The following is a 13,705-nucleotide window of genomic DNA, read 5'->3' as shown; positions in this document are numbered from 1 at the left end:
TGCCTTAGCCTCCTGGGTAGCTGGGATTGCAGGCATGTGCCACTATGCCCAGCTAAGTTTTGTATTTTTAGTAGAGACAGGGTTTCACCATGTTGGCCAGGCTGGTCTTGAACTCCTGACCTCAGCTGATCTGCCCACCTCAGCCTCCCAAAGTGCTAGGATTACAGGCCTGAGCCACCATCCCCAGCCAGAGCCACCACCCCTGCCTGCACCACTTTATATAAGGAACCTGTGCATACATGGATTTTGGTATCCAAAGTACGTCCTGGAACCAATCCCCCATGGATGCCTAGGGACAACTGTATTATATTAGGTTGCTAATCAATTCATGTACACTTTACCCAGTTTTATACCATATTGAACTACTGATATTTGATTTTACATACCTGTGGCCATTTTTGAACAAGGCCATTCTGATCTAATATGTCTTGATGTGAGAGCACATTCCCTAGTGGCATCTTTGTTTCTATGGAATGCTCCGATTCAGTTTATATCCCTTTGATTTTTACCTTGTTTCCGTCAGGGAACAAGCTCTCAGCACTAACACCTTCTGCACAGGAATGCCTCTTCCATCTCTTTTAGATAGTTCAGAAGGCCCTTGAAGATCTTACACATTCTGAATACCCTGGGACACTTCCCACCATATCACAAGGTCATTACAGTTGTCTGCCAGTGATAAGGAATTTGTTCCTTAGGTTCCTAAACATTTACTCCTGGTTCTCAGTGGCTTTGTCAGCATCTCACAGGGTTGGCAATGACACCCACTATACTTCTCTCTATCCAGCCTTGGGGAATCAGTTTAACATCTTATCTCCTTGCTTGTTGGAATTGATACATCCAGCATTCAGACTGTCCCTGCTACATGTAAGATAACCAACAAACAAAATTGCATTTTTTGAAACTTAAAGGCCCAATACCTTTATTTAGTATTAGACTACAGATTGTTGGACCTGTAAGTAGGACACACATTGCCTAGAGTGGTCCAGCTCTGTCCTTTGCCATCTGGCTGCATGAATCAATGTCAGATGGATACAAATATATCTCTGGAAAGGATACATTGGGAAAAAGAGTAGATACACTAAGCACAGACCCCAGAACCTGTTCCCAGAAAAATATTTTCATGGTAAATCCTAAGATATCAAAGCACAGGTTTAAATGCTGGCTGCATGCTTTCTCTGTCTTTTATTTTCATTGGATGCTCGAATTTGAATAGGCCCTGTTTTTGCTTTATTAATCCATATTTTATTGTAGGCCCAGAAATTCAGGGGAACTCAGGAATGGCAGGAAGTGGATGAGAAAAAGTATGTGATAGAAACTACAAGTAGCCTTAAGGGCAAAACAAGAATAATGCTACTGAGACAATGAGGCTTACATATCCAGCTGGCTGCTGTATTGTCATTTAGCCACCAGGATTGGATCTCAGCTCGGATTTTTGAGGCTTAGCAGTACAATGAGGGTTGGGATAAATAAGTTATAATTATAAATGTTATTTATTAAAAGGTAGTTTTGGTCTCAGAGAAGGAACACAGATAATAATAATGCATGCAGCACTGAAAGATAAAAATCCATAAAAAATAATTGAGGAATATGAGATAAGGGGAAAATTGAGAATAAGAATAGAAAAGTGACTTGGAGGAAGGGAGGAATAAATTAGTAAGCCAATCATACTGAAAAGGCCCTTAACATCCTGGATATTGGTTGATGTCTGGATATTGAGTTCATGGGTTAACACTGTCCACAGAGGTGAAACATCATTGGAGTAGCTTGGGCTTGCAAGGAAGGTTGGCATTATATCCCTTCCCAACCCCAGATGCCACCATAGACTCACCTACACTATCCCCAGGTCCTCATTGTATTCATTTTATCCATTCACACGTTTCTTGAATGTATTCAATATGCCAGTGACCAAGTTTTGGGGAAACCATACTTGGTAAAAAGTAGACATTGTCCCTGCTCCAGTGGAATTTATCCCCCCAAAAAAGGAGAGAAGGAGGCAATAAACAAATGGTCACATGAACTAATTGTCTAGCTACAAACCCAGACAAGTTCTCTGAAAGAAAGGAGCATGGTGCCAGGAAAACCCAGACTGTTCTGAGTGAGGTAGGTTTAGGGGATTGAAGATCAGCTAGAACATCTTGGAGCAAGTGATGTTTGAACTAAGAGCCAAAGGTTGAGTAGGAATTAACTAAGTAAATGATAATAAGGTCTAGTAGAGTGAGAAAGAGTGTGTGTGTGGATGAAGATAAACCCTTTCAGATACAGATAATAATACACACAAAGTCCCTGTGATAGGAGGGACCATGGTGTGTGTAAGGAACTGAAGAGTCATGGTAAATAGACCAAAGAGCATCAGGAAAAGAGTATGCAGTGGAGCCAGAAAGGTAGACAGAAATGAAACCCATAAAGCCTTGGCTGCTGCATTAACAATTTTGGCTTTTATCCTAATAAGACTTAAGGCTGACTGGGCGTGGTGGCTCACACCTGTAATCCCAGCACTTTGGGAGGCCGAGGATGGTGGATCACCTGAGGTCGGGAGTTTGACACCAGCCTGACCAATATGATGAAACCCCATATCTACTAAAAATACAAAAATTAGCTGGATGTGGTGGTATGCGCCTGTAATCCCAGCTACTCAGGAGGCTGAGACAGGAGAATCGCTTGAACCCGGGAGGCAGAAGTTGCAGTGAGCCAAGATCGCAACATTGCACTCCAGCCTGGGCAACAATAGTGAAACTCTGTCTAAAAAAAAAAAAAAAAAAAACAGACAAGGCTGGCTGAAGGAATTGATATTATCAGATTTCGGCTTTGAAAATATTTTTATTGATTGATGTGGGGAGCAAATTAAAAGATAGAAGGGGCAAGCGGAATGCAAAAGATTAGCTAGGAATATTATGTTAGTGCAGGCAAAAGACATTGGCAGTGTGGAGTTGGTTTATGACAGTGGTGATGGAGAGAGGCAGAAGGATGTGAGAGGCAGGACCTGGAGCCAGATTGACTGTAGGGTACAGGGAAAGGGAGGAGTCAAGGAATTGCCTAGGCATGTGGTTTGTGCAACTGAGTGGATTTTGACACCTATTCCTGGGCTAGGTGTCAAACTGCCAAACTGGGGATGAGGAGGAGGGAGCCATGACAGCAATGTTGGACATAGTATGATTGAGATGTTTTGAGGCATCTGGAGAAGTCATGTAGATGGCTAAATGTACCACTTTGGATTTGAGAAGAGAAGTCTTAGCTGGAGATCAAAGGTTTGTGAATCATACATATAAAAATGGAAGGAAAGTGGAGAGAATATAGCATGACAAAGAAAAGAAGGCCTCAGCTGGAGCCATGGAGAGTTTCCAAGGAGTAACTAGGCCTGGGATTATTCTAAACTTAGCACTAGGATTGTAAGGGCAAGTGTTTATTTTCTCACCATTAACCTAACCTTCTTCCCTATTGTTTTGTGTTACCCACGACAGACAACTGTCACTCATCTCTCGCTCTAGAATTTCCTTAATTAACCCTAAATCATCTTTGCCAATGATGATAGAAGTTTCACTCTAAATGGGTTTAATCAAGATGAAAAATATAATTGCATCATTTTATAATGAATAAGACTTTACAGGTATGCTAAATGATTGTTACCAAAACCATTTAAATAACAGTGATTTTATGCTTTTGTGTTTCACTGGTCAGCTTCTCTGGCCTTGACCTGTGAGCTCAGCGTGAAGTGCTGAGATTTGATTTAAGATGACCTAGAGTTTATGTACCGTCATTTACTTGGAAATGATCACTTTGCGGATTTCACATGATGATATCTCTTAGGTCAGTTTTGCAAGTTCATTATTGCAAGCTGTCTAAAGGAGGTATAGGATTTTGTGACAAGTAATTAAGGAAACCACCACAAAAGTTTAAGTTTATACTACATGATAGCTTTCATTATCCAATACTGCATTTTTTATAATAGACATTGAATAGGAGGGGACTATCCTTACTAAGTGGTAGGCATTTTTCCCCATGATTATTTGTTCACTGAATTTGGAAGTGATGGAATTCCAATGAAGAGCTATATCAGGATTGTATGCACTCATGCGCATGTGCAGTATGGGTATTTGCATGTGCTCTGTGTGTTTCCCTGTGTTTGCTATGTAATATATAAAATCAAGACATCAACTGTTGTCTCTACAGATTTATAGCTATATCACTTAAGCAGCAAAGGAAAGGATTTGGGGGTCCATTTTAATCTAGGCAAGAGATAAGACCATTTTTTCAAGTTAATAGGAAAGAAAATTATGGAGCTGTACTGTCCAAGGTGGTGAACACTAGTCATACAGGGTTATTTAAATATAAGTTATTGAAAAATTGAATAAAATTTGAAATTCAGTTTCTCAGTCACACTAGCCACATTTCATGTACTCAGTATTCCCATGTAGCTAGTGGCTTTGGTATTTGACAGTGCCAATATGCAACTTCTCCACAATGACAGACGGTTCTATTGAATAGTGCCAAACAAGAACAGGGTTCAAATCCAGGCCAATGCCTCTTTCTGCACAGCCAGTGCACTAAGAATGATTTTGACATTTTGAACTGATTGAAAAATAATCAAAAGAAGAAGAATATTTCAGAGCACGTGAAAATCATTTGAGATTCAAATTTTAGTGTCCTTAAAATTTCTATTGAGCACAGCCATGCCCATTCCATTATGCATTGTCTATGAGTTCACGCTACAACAGCTGCATTGAGTAGTTGTGACAGAGACTTTGTAGTCTACAAAGTCTAAAATATGTACTCTCTGCCTCTTTAAGAAAAGTTTGTTAACTCTTGGGCTAAAGGAAGGAAAGGAGTAGTATCACACATTACTTTCATAAAAAATGTTGTGTATAGATTTGGAAAATGAAATCAATAAGGAGAAGGGAAAGTGTATCTAGAATTCATGCCCTGATTTGATGGCTGTGGGATATCCTGTATTTGGGGATGTGATGGTGGATCGGGGTGAAAGCTCTGGAAATGTTGGCAATAGACTTTAACATGTATCCAAAAGACTCCATCAAACCCTCAGCTTTCTCAGGGTCTTTGCAGGTTTTTTTAGGATACTCTCAAAAGCTCATGTCTCTCTGTAATTCACTATCTTCCCCATTGTAAAAGGCAAATTAAGTCCTCTCAAAAGTTTAACAATATGAAACAAGGAAATTCAGTTACTCTCTTGACAGCAATACCAATTATCTTTTTTTCTAATATATATAACATTCTCTTAGGCAAATGCCTAAGACAATGGAAAATTGTTTTGCAGTGAGACCCAAGCCAATCCAGGCACAAGCTGCTCTCATTACAGCTGCTCTCTTCCCATCTCTTGAGGATGAGCTCACTAATAAGAATACATTCTTATTGGGACAGGCTTAAATACATGCAAGAACTTCATTAAGTCATTCCCTATCAGAATAGGAGCTATTGGTTAGAATGCATGCCAGGAGAGAATTCTAACCAAAGGGAGCTAAAAATCAGTCATTTTGACATTTGGGTTTCTCACTGATGTGTCTTGTTTATTTAATTCAATTTAATATCAAAGAGTAGAGAGGGTAGAACAAACTGTTCAGCAACGTATAGATCATTAGGTTTTAAAACCAAATAAAAAGTACTCAGAGTAAAAATTTGCCTGACTAAAAGGATTTTGAAATTATTCTTGAAAACTCTGAAGCATGCAGTGGCAGCTTTGGACATGATGGATATTTTTGCTGCATAGAGTATCCAGTGCCAAAGAGATGATTCTGTCAGAAAATATTACAAAGCCAACATATCTTTGATAATTGCTTCAGAATGTCTACATATATAATCCTAAATCTCTTTTCAAAGTACTTACACTACCAGTGGTCTTTGATTTATAACTGCTGGTCCAAGAGATGGCCTACTACTAATATAAAACAGGGTCTTAGCTTCACTGCACATCATTTCCAGAGGATGTGAATCTTAAGTCAATATAAGAGATGTGTGAGTAGGAATGAGAACTCTTAGAAGTCATAGGAGGGGATTCAAGTCAGAGGGAACAGCAGATGTAGCTGGCCTAAGGCAAAGGGAACATTGCAGGATCAGAAAGAAGTCCATTCCAATGAAAAGAACTGAGACCAAGGGAAACCATAATGGGACCAGAGCATGCAAGACCATTGCAAGAAGCATCAAGAGCTTGACGCTTTATCCAGAAGACGGGAGCAGCCATTGAGAGGACATGCTCCAGCTTTTGTTTTAGCAGAATCTCTTTGCATGTAATGTGGAAAATGAACTGGAAAGGGGAACCAGGAAACCTGTTAGGAGGCTAGTTCTGTAATCCATGAAATGACAATATTCTGCTTTTATGTCTCTGAGAAGACAGCATAGGTAAGCACCACCCAATACACATTTGGTAGAAAAAAAATATTCCCCAGCTAAGGATTAGGAAGATAAAGAAAACAATCAAGACCACCCACCCATTACTTCATTTTCCTTTATTTATCAGATCAAATACCCTTTCTAAATGAAGGTAAGCTGTACAGTTATTTTTTTAATATTTAAACATCTCATCAGAACCTACTGAATATGAGTCTCCATGTACTCATTGTAGTAAAATCTATCTGAAGGCTGGCATCAGTATGTCTGGGTAGGATGTATATTCTAGCCCAGATTTTGCATAGATGTCACAGGGAGTCCAGAATCCCTTAAGTTTCAGACATAGCCTTTAGAAGCACATTGATCTTCACAGGTGGAGGCTTCCACTGCCATCAGTCTATTACTGCTGCTTAAATTCACAGCACCCTGGACAAGAGGAGAAGGTAGCCTAGCTGTTTCCTTGGCCCTCACATCTCTCTGCCACATGATGGACAGCCGTATCAGATTGCATTAGAATGTTGACTGCATGTTAACTGATTATCTTTCTTTCTCTCAATCCTTATTTTAAAATCACTCTACTAACGCCCTGCTCTTATTACTAATTAGATTATTTGGCCTTGGTGTATAGTGTCTTGGGGTCATCGGTATGAAGGTCAGGTCATGATAAAAGAGCGGGGTCTCTAATGTGGATACACCCAGGAGGTCACTCTCTCCCCAGGCTGTGTCCAAGTGGCATAGGGGAGCACAGGGCTCTGTCCCCAGGATGTACAGTCCCTTTCCATGACATTGGAGATGAAGCTGGGCCTCAACTATTGGAGATGAAGCTGGGCCTCAACTCAGCACCAGCATATTCCTACAACTCCTCAGAGTCCTGTGGATAATGACGGAGGAGACAAACCATGCAGGAAACAGCCCTCTAGAGCACCCAATCTGGATCTAAGTTTGTCTTACATGTTTAAGAAAAATTTGCTTTATTTTATTTTACTGTATTAATTGATTAGTTTTTAAGGAAATAGTAGAGGCCATCACTAAGACCTCAGGCCATACCTTAGATATTGCAATGTTGAATAGATGCCACCAGTTTATTTTATTGTTATGTGCCTCTTTTTTCCTAAAAACTAAGCCCCAAAATATAAAAGTTTACGTTGTTACTTATTTATTTATTTTAGAGACAAACTCTCACTCTGTCACCCAGCCTGGAGTGCAGTAGTACAATTGTAGCTCGCCGTAGCCTGAAACTCCTGGGCTCAAGCGATCCTCCCACCTCAGCCTCCCAAGTAGCCGGGGCTACAGGCACATACCACTATGCCCAGCTCGTTATTTATATTTTGCTAAATGAATTTTTGAAATACATTTCACAAGTATTTCTCCATTTTCAATTGAAATTTAACTTTCTTTCTTTCTTTCTTTCTTTCTTTCTTTCTTTCTTTCTTTCTTTCTTTCTTTCTTTCTTTCTTTCTTTCTTTCTTTCTCTGCTTCTTTCTTTCTCTGTTTCTTTCTTTCTTTCATATTGCTCCTTGCATAACAGGGCTATCCCATAGGCAGAGTGCCCAGGGTAGTGAAAGTTTAATTGTCAAAGAGTTTTTAATGCCAGAATCAGACTTATGAATTCACTTAGTAGATATTACATGTCACTGGCATATGACCTTTTAATAGATATTTTATTGGCCTAGGAATGGTAAGGTCAGAGACTTGAGTGGTTCCACTTCTAACAGCAAAAAGAAACTATTTCTGGCTATAATAAAATTTAGGGTCTTAAAATTTAAATAGAATAGTTGTTTATACTTACTCAGGGAACTGGAGGGTTATATGGGATATTTAAATAAATTGTGGAACACTTGGTCCTGAAAACTGCCCATTATAATACTTTAAACAAAATAAATTTCATGTAAAAGTTTCAAGCCTCCTGAACATCAGGGAAAGGTGAAAATATAGAGACTAGCACCAGGAAAAACAGCCAGAAATTCTGAACTTGGATCTCTTTGCATGTCCTCGTGCTGCTTAAGAGATTGCTTAAGAGATGACCTTGATAACGTTTTAAAAATTTGAGTGCAAAGTGCAGTGTATTGCCTTTCCGTGGATTAAAGCACATGATAGCTATTGAGCCAGATTATAAGAATACCTATCATAAGATTAGGAGAAGGGAAAGAAAAGAATCAGAATCAAAAGTCTGACCCACAGCTGACTCTCTTGTTTAAAGAAAATGCTTGGTCTTGCTTCCAGCACATGATTTCCTGAAAATGATCTTTACCTTGATAAGTAAATGTTTAAAGCTTTACTTATTAATTTGAATTAGTTTGAGTCCTTAGGGAACCCTGAGAAGGTTTAGTTATCTTGACTACAAAGGCCCACATCCCTCAGAAAGTACCCCCATGTCGGCAACTGGACAACAACCTCAAGGATTGTCATTGTGGAATCATGGCACAATCCAATTTTTTATCTCACTGTTATGAATTGAGTGGTGGTCCCCAAAAAGACATGTCCTTATCCTGTTTCCTGGAACCTGTGAATGTTCCCTTGTTTGGAAAAGAGATATTTAAAGATGTTATAAAGGTAAGGATTTTGCAATGAGGAGATTATCTTGGGTCTTCCATGTGGGCCCTAAATCCAATGATGTGTGTATTAGTCTGTTCTCATGCTGCTAATAAAGACAAACCAGAGACTGGGTAATTTATAAAGAAAAAGAGGTTTCATGGACTCATAGTTCCACATGGTTGGGGAGGTCTCACAATCATGGTGGAAGGCAAAGGAGGAGCAAAGGCATGTGTTACATGGCAACAGGCAAAAGAGCATGTGCAGGGGAACTGTCCTTTATAAAACCATCAGATCTCATGAGACTTATTCACTAGCATGAGAACAGCACAGGAAAAACCCAGCCCCATGATTCAGTTACCTCCCACTGGGTCCTTCCCATTACTCATGGGTATTATGGGAGCTACAATTCAAGATAAGATATGGGTGGAGATACAGCCAAACCATATCAATGTATGTCCTTAGAAGAGTGAGGCAGGGAGAGATTTCACACAGAAAGAAGAGGAGGAGGAGGCAATGTGTCCACAGAGGCAGAGACTGGAGTGCTGCAGGCTCAGGTCAAGGAATGGTGACAGCTACTGGAAAGTGAAAGAAGCAAGGAACCAATTCCCCCAAAGGAGTATGGCCCTGCTGACTTGTTGATTTCAGACTTCTGGCCTCCATAACTGTGAAAGAATACATTTCTATTGTTTTAAGCCTCTTAATTTTTGGTAAGTCAATATAGCAGCCATAAAAATCTAATACCCTAACTTCATGCCTTCCCTAATGTCTGCTTTTCCAGGTGAGTTATCTGAAAGGTCTTTTTCCCTTCCATGCTCTTGCCCATCCTTCTGGAATATTCTCTGTGGCAGTTACGCAGACCATTACAACCACATTTCTTGTGGATTGTATATGTGAAATCTGCAGAGCTCAGAAAAAAAAATCTGATCAAAAGCAACACTTGAACTACTGAATTTCTTTTTTTTCAAGTTTATTCATTCAACATATTTATTGCACATATACTATGTGCCAGGCATTGTCCTGTATGCTGGAGAAGCCTGGGGAAGTGAGGGGAAAGATGAACAAAAATCCCTGCTCCCATTAAGTTTTCATAGGCAAGCAATACATAAAATAAAGAGGTAAAATTGGCCGGGCGCGGTGGCTCAAGCCTGTAATCCCAGCACTTTGGGAGGCCGAGACGGGCGGATCACGAGGTCAGGAGATCGAGACCATCCTGGTTAACATGGTGAAACCCCGTCTCTACTAAAAAATACAAAAAACTAGCTGGGCGAGGTGGTGGGCGCCTGTAGTCCCAGCTACTCGGGAGGCTGAGGCAGGAGAATGGCGGGAACCCAGGAGGCGGAGCTTGCAGTGAGCTGAGATCCGGCCACTGCACTCCAGCCTGGGCGGCAGAGCGAGACTCCGTCTCAAAAAAAAAAAAAAAAAAAAAAAAAAAAGAGGTAAAATTGTAGCATGTTGGATGTAGTAAAAAAAAAAAAAAAAAAAAAAAAAAGCTACAGAGAATTAAGAAAGAAAGAGGCATAGGGAATAGTTTTCTGTTTTAATAGGATGATTATGGAAGACTTTACTGAGAAGGTGACCTCCAGAAAGCAGATACATTAGTCAGAGTTCCTCCGAGAAATTGAACCAATAGGAGATATTCACACTTACATATGTACGTATATGTGCATGAGATTTATTGCAAAGGAATTGGTTCATGTGATTATGGAGGCTGGCAAGTCCAAAATCTGCAGAGCACATGTCCCAGTTTGAGTTCAAAAGCCACAGGCTGGTGGTCAGGGCAGTGGCTCACACCTGTAATCCCAGCACTTGGAGAAGCCAAGGCAGCCAGATCACTTGAAGTCAGGAGTTCAAGACTAGCTTGGCCAGCATGGTGAAACCCCATCTCTATTAAAAATACAAAGGGCTGATACAGGATGCTTGAACTTAGGAGGCAGAGGTTGCAGTGAGCTGAGACCGTGCCACTGCACTCTAGCCTGGGTGACAGAGTGAGATTTGGTTAAAAAAGAAAAGAAAAGAAAGAAAGAAAGAAAGAAAGAAAGGAAGGAAGGAAGGAAGGAAGGAAGGAAGGAAGGAAGGAAGGAAGGAAGAAAGAACGAACGAACCAATGTCTTAGTTAATGTCTTAGTTCAGAGGCCATCAGGCAGGAGAATTCTTTCTTACTCAGGGGAATGTTAACCTTTTGTTCTATTCAGGCCTTCAACTGATTGGATGAGGCCCTCCCACATTAGGGAGGGTAATCTGTTTTGCTCAGGCTACTGATTTAAAGGTTAATCTCATCAAAAAACACCCTCACAGAAACATTCAGAATAATGATCGACCAAATATTTGAGCACTCTGTGACCCATAAGGTGTCTGTGGGAAGAGCTTTCTAGGAAGAGTAAATTTCAAGAGCTAAGGGCCTGGCTTGTTGAACAATGAGGCAGCAAGTGCAAGAGGGACTGAGAGGCACAACAGATGAGCAGCAGATAAATTCAGAGTGCCCTTGAGATGAGGCTGGTAGCAGGACTGATAGACCATGGACATGACTTTTTGTCTGCTTTTGGTTACTTTGTTAGACCTATTTCAGGGTCTCCACCATTGTCACATTCTTTCCTTTTCATGAGGTTTTTTTTTTTTTTTTTTTTCTGGTTATACCCATGAAGCCTTATTTTAAGTTCCTAACCCTAACCACAGGCTTTAGAGATCTATACTGTATAAAAAGTGATTCATCCAATTCTATTATGACTTATATATAGCAATCTGCTCATTCATGAAACAAAAAATTCCAGGCATATCTTGTGTTACCAGCCTGTCCTGAGTATTGATGGTTTGAATTCATTTGAGGACTCTTGAGGAGGGCTGTCTATAATGACAATGCATGTATATGCAGGCTTGCTGTAGAACCAGCTTATGAAAGTTTATGTTTTATAAACTGCATAATAGATTTAATAGTTTCTCCATACATATTTCATGATTGCCACCTCAGAGGGCACAGGAAATGGTCCAAAGCAGATGCCTCTAACTTAAAATGACTGACAAGGCATCTGGGTCCGTGATCTTCAGCTGCATAACAAACCACTTCAAAACTTAATGATTTGAAAACAAGTCACTGTTGAGACAATAACCATATGTTACTGCTCACAAGTCTATGGGTCAGCTGAAACTTTCTGCTGATTTTCACTGGGCTCCATTGATCCCAGTTGGTCTTAGGCAGGTATCTGTGTTCAGCTAGCAGATCAACTGAAGCCTGGCTAGTTGAGGATGGTCTTACCTACCTGGCTGGCAGCTGGCTGGCTGGCAATTGGGACATCAGGAGTGATTGGGCCCTGTGTCTCTCTTCTACTAGCAGGCTAATCGAAGCTTGCTCAAAAGCAGGAGCATAGACTTCTTAAGGCCTAGGCCCAAAACTGGCATATTGTCACTTCGACCACATTTTACTGTCCAAAGCAAATCCCAATACCTGCCCAGATTCAAGTGGGAAAGAAGTAGACTCTAAGTGTTAATAGGAGGAGCTGAAAAATAACTGTGGCCATTTTTTCAGTCTATACGTAATATGCTAATTAACTGTATGTGTTAACTTGACTGGTCCACAGGGTACCCATTCATTTGGTCTGAGTCTGATGGCCTGAGAATGAGGAGAGCTGATGGGGTATTACACACACATACACACACACACACACACACACACACTATTGATTCTGTCTCTCTGGAGAACCAAGACTAATACAGATTTTTGCCCCAAGAGTGGTTCTAAAGGAAGAGAATTGTAAGGATGGGTTTCCTGAATTGGTGCTGAGGTTTCTGGAATTGGTTCTCTCATCCAATTAGGTTTAACGATGCAAATAACTCTGTTTCCATTAATAAAGAAGGCACTGATAGATAGTCCATGGTGTACTCTGTCAATAGAGATATGCAAAATATTACCATTGGATACTCCTAATCACCCACTTATAAGAAGCAAAGATTTTGTTGACTGTGTATATAATGCTTTTGAACATGATTGGCAAAGTAACAAATGTAAAGAGATTGGCTTCTATTGTCATTGAACAAAGAATGAGCTCAGGGTTTGAATTCCCAGGTCAAATGCTACATACTTGATCTAAAAGCTGCAATTTTGTGCCCTCAAGGAGACCTTTATCTCTTATAGCCTTAGGACTAAGATCACTGAAAATCAAATGCAGGATCTCATCCCATGACTGGCCAAACCAACACAATTTGAACCCTCGGCCTCACAAGGTGTCTACTGATAAAGTCAGTGTATTAACCAGGAAGGAATGTGTTGCTCAAAGTTGGAATGGAGATCAGCTTCAGCCCTGATGAAGCTGAGGACATTGAGCCCCTAAATTATGATAAGGGTTCTTTGCCAGCAGAAGAGCCCTCTCCAGCCTCTTCTAAGGGGATTAATCCTGCATCACCAGAGGAAACTCTAAGGGCCTCCCCCAAGGCAGTTGCCATGCAAGATGATGCTGATTCTATTCAGGACCCGTCTTTGTTTCTAGACCTATAACTACATTCAAGTCCCAAGATGCCCCTAAAGGTGAGGTACAAAGTGCAGTTCATGAGGATTTATGCTATACTCCAAATAAATATTAAGCATTTACGTTTTCTAATTTATAAAAGTTTGGAAAACATGTAAGGGAATGCATATTAAGAACGTACGATCATGGTAGGAGAAACACAAATTAGATCAAAATGAATTTATTGATGTGGATAAAGGAAGGAGACAGCATGCATTTAATTTTGCAGCTCAGGCCTTTGGAAAGTGCTGTAATCGTTTGTTTAGTCAGTTGGCTGAAACATGGGCCAGAAGGTCACCCACAGTGAGCAAGTTGGAAATGCTGAACTTCCCTTGGTT

At 40.4% G+C, this 13,705-nt stretch overlaps 1 protein-coding gene and 1 non-coding gene across 3 annotated transcripts in view; both read left to right on the top strand.

The window, feature by feature from the left end:
* PLCB1 (phospholipase C beta 1) overlaps positions 1-13,705 on the top strand; it is a 761,313-nt gene that overhangs the window by 695,259 nt on the left and 52,349 nt on the right. The window lies entirely within an intron of this gene.
* LOC119621534 (small nucleolar RNA SNORA73 family) lies at positions 7,017-7,250 on the top strand. Its single transcript, XR_005238087.1, has one exon. It is a non-coding gene; the product is annotated as a small nucleolar RNA SNORA73 family (small nucleolar RNA).

The sequence above is a fragment of the Chlorocebus sabaeus genome, chromosome 2 (genome assembly GCF_047675955.1).
Source record: "Chlorocebus sabaeus isolate Y175 chromosome 2, mChlSab1.0.hap1, whole genome shotgun sequence".
Classification (NCBI taxonomy): Eukaryota; Metazoa; Chordata; class Mammalia; order Primates; family Cercopithecidae; genus Chlorocebus; species Chlorocebus sabaeus.
The sequence above is the reverse complement of the archived record's forward strand: the minus strand, read 5'-3'. Positions and strand labels throughout refer to the sequence as shown.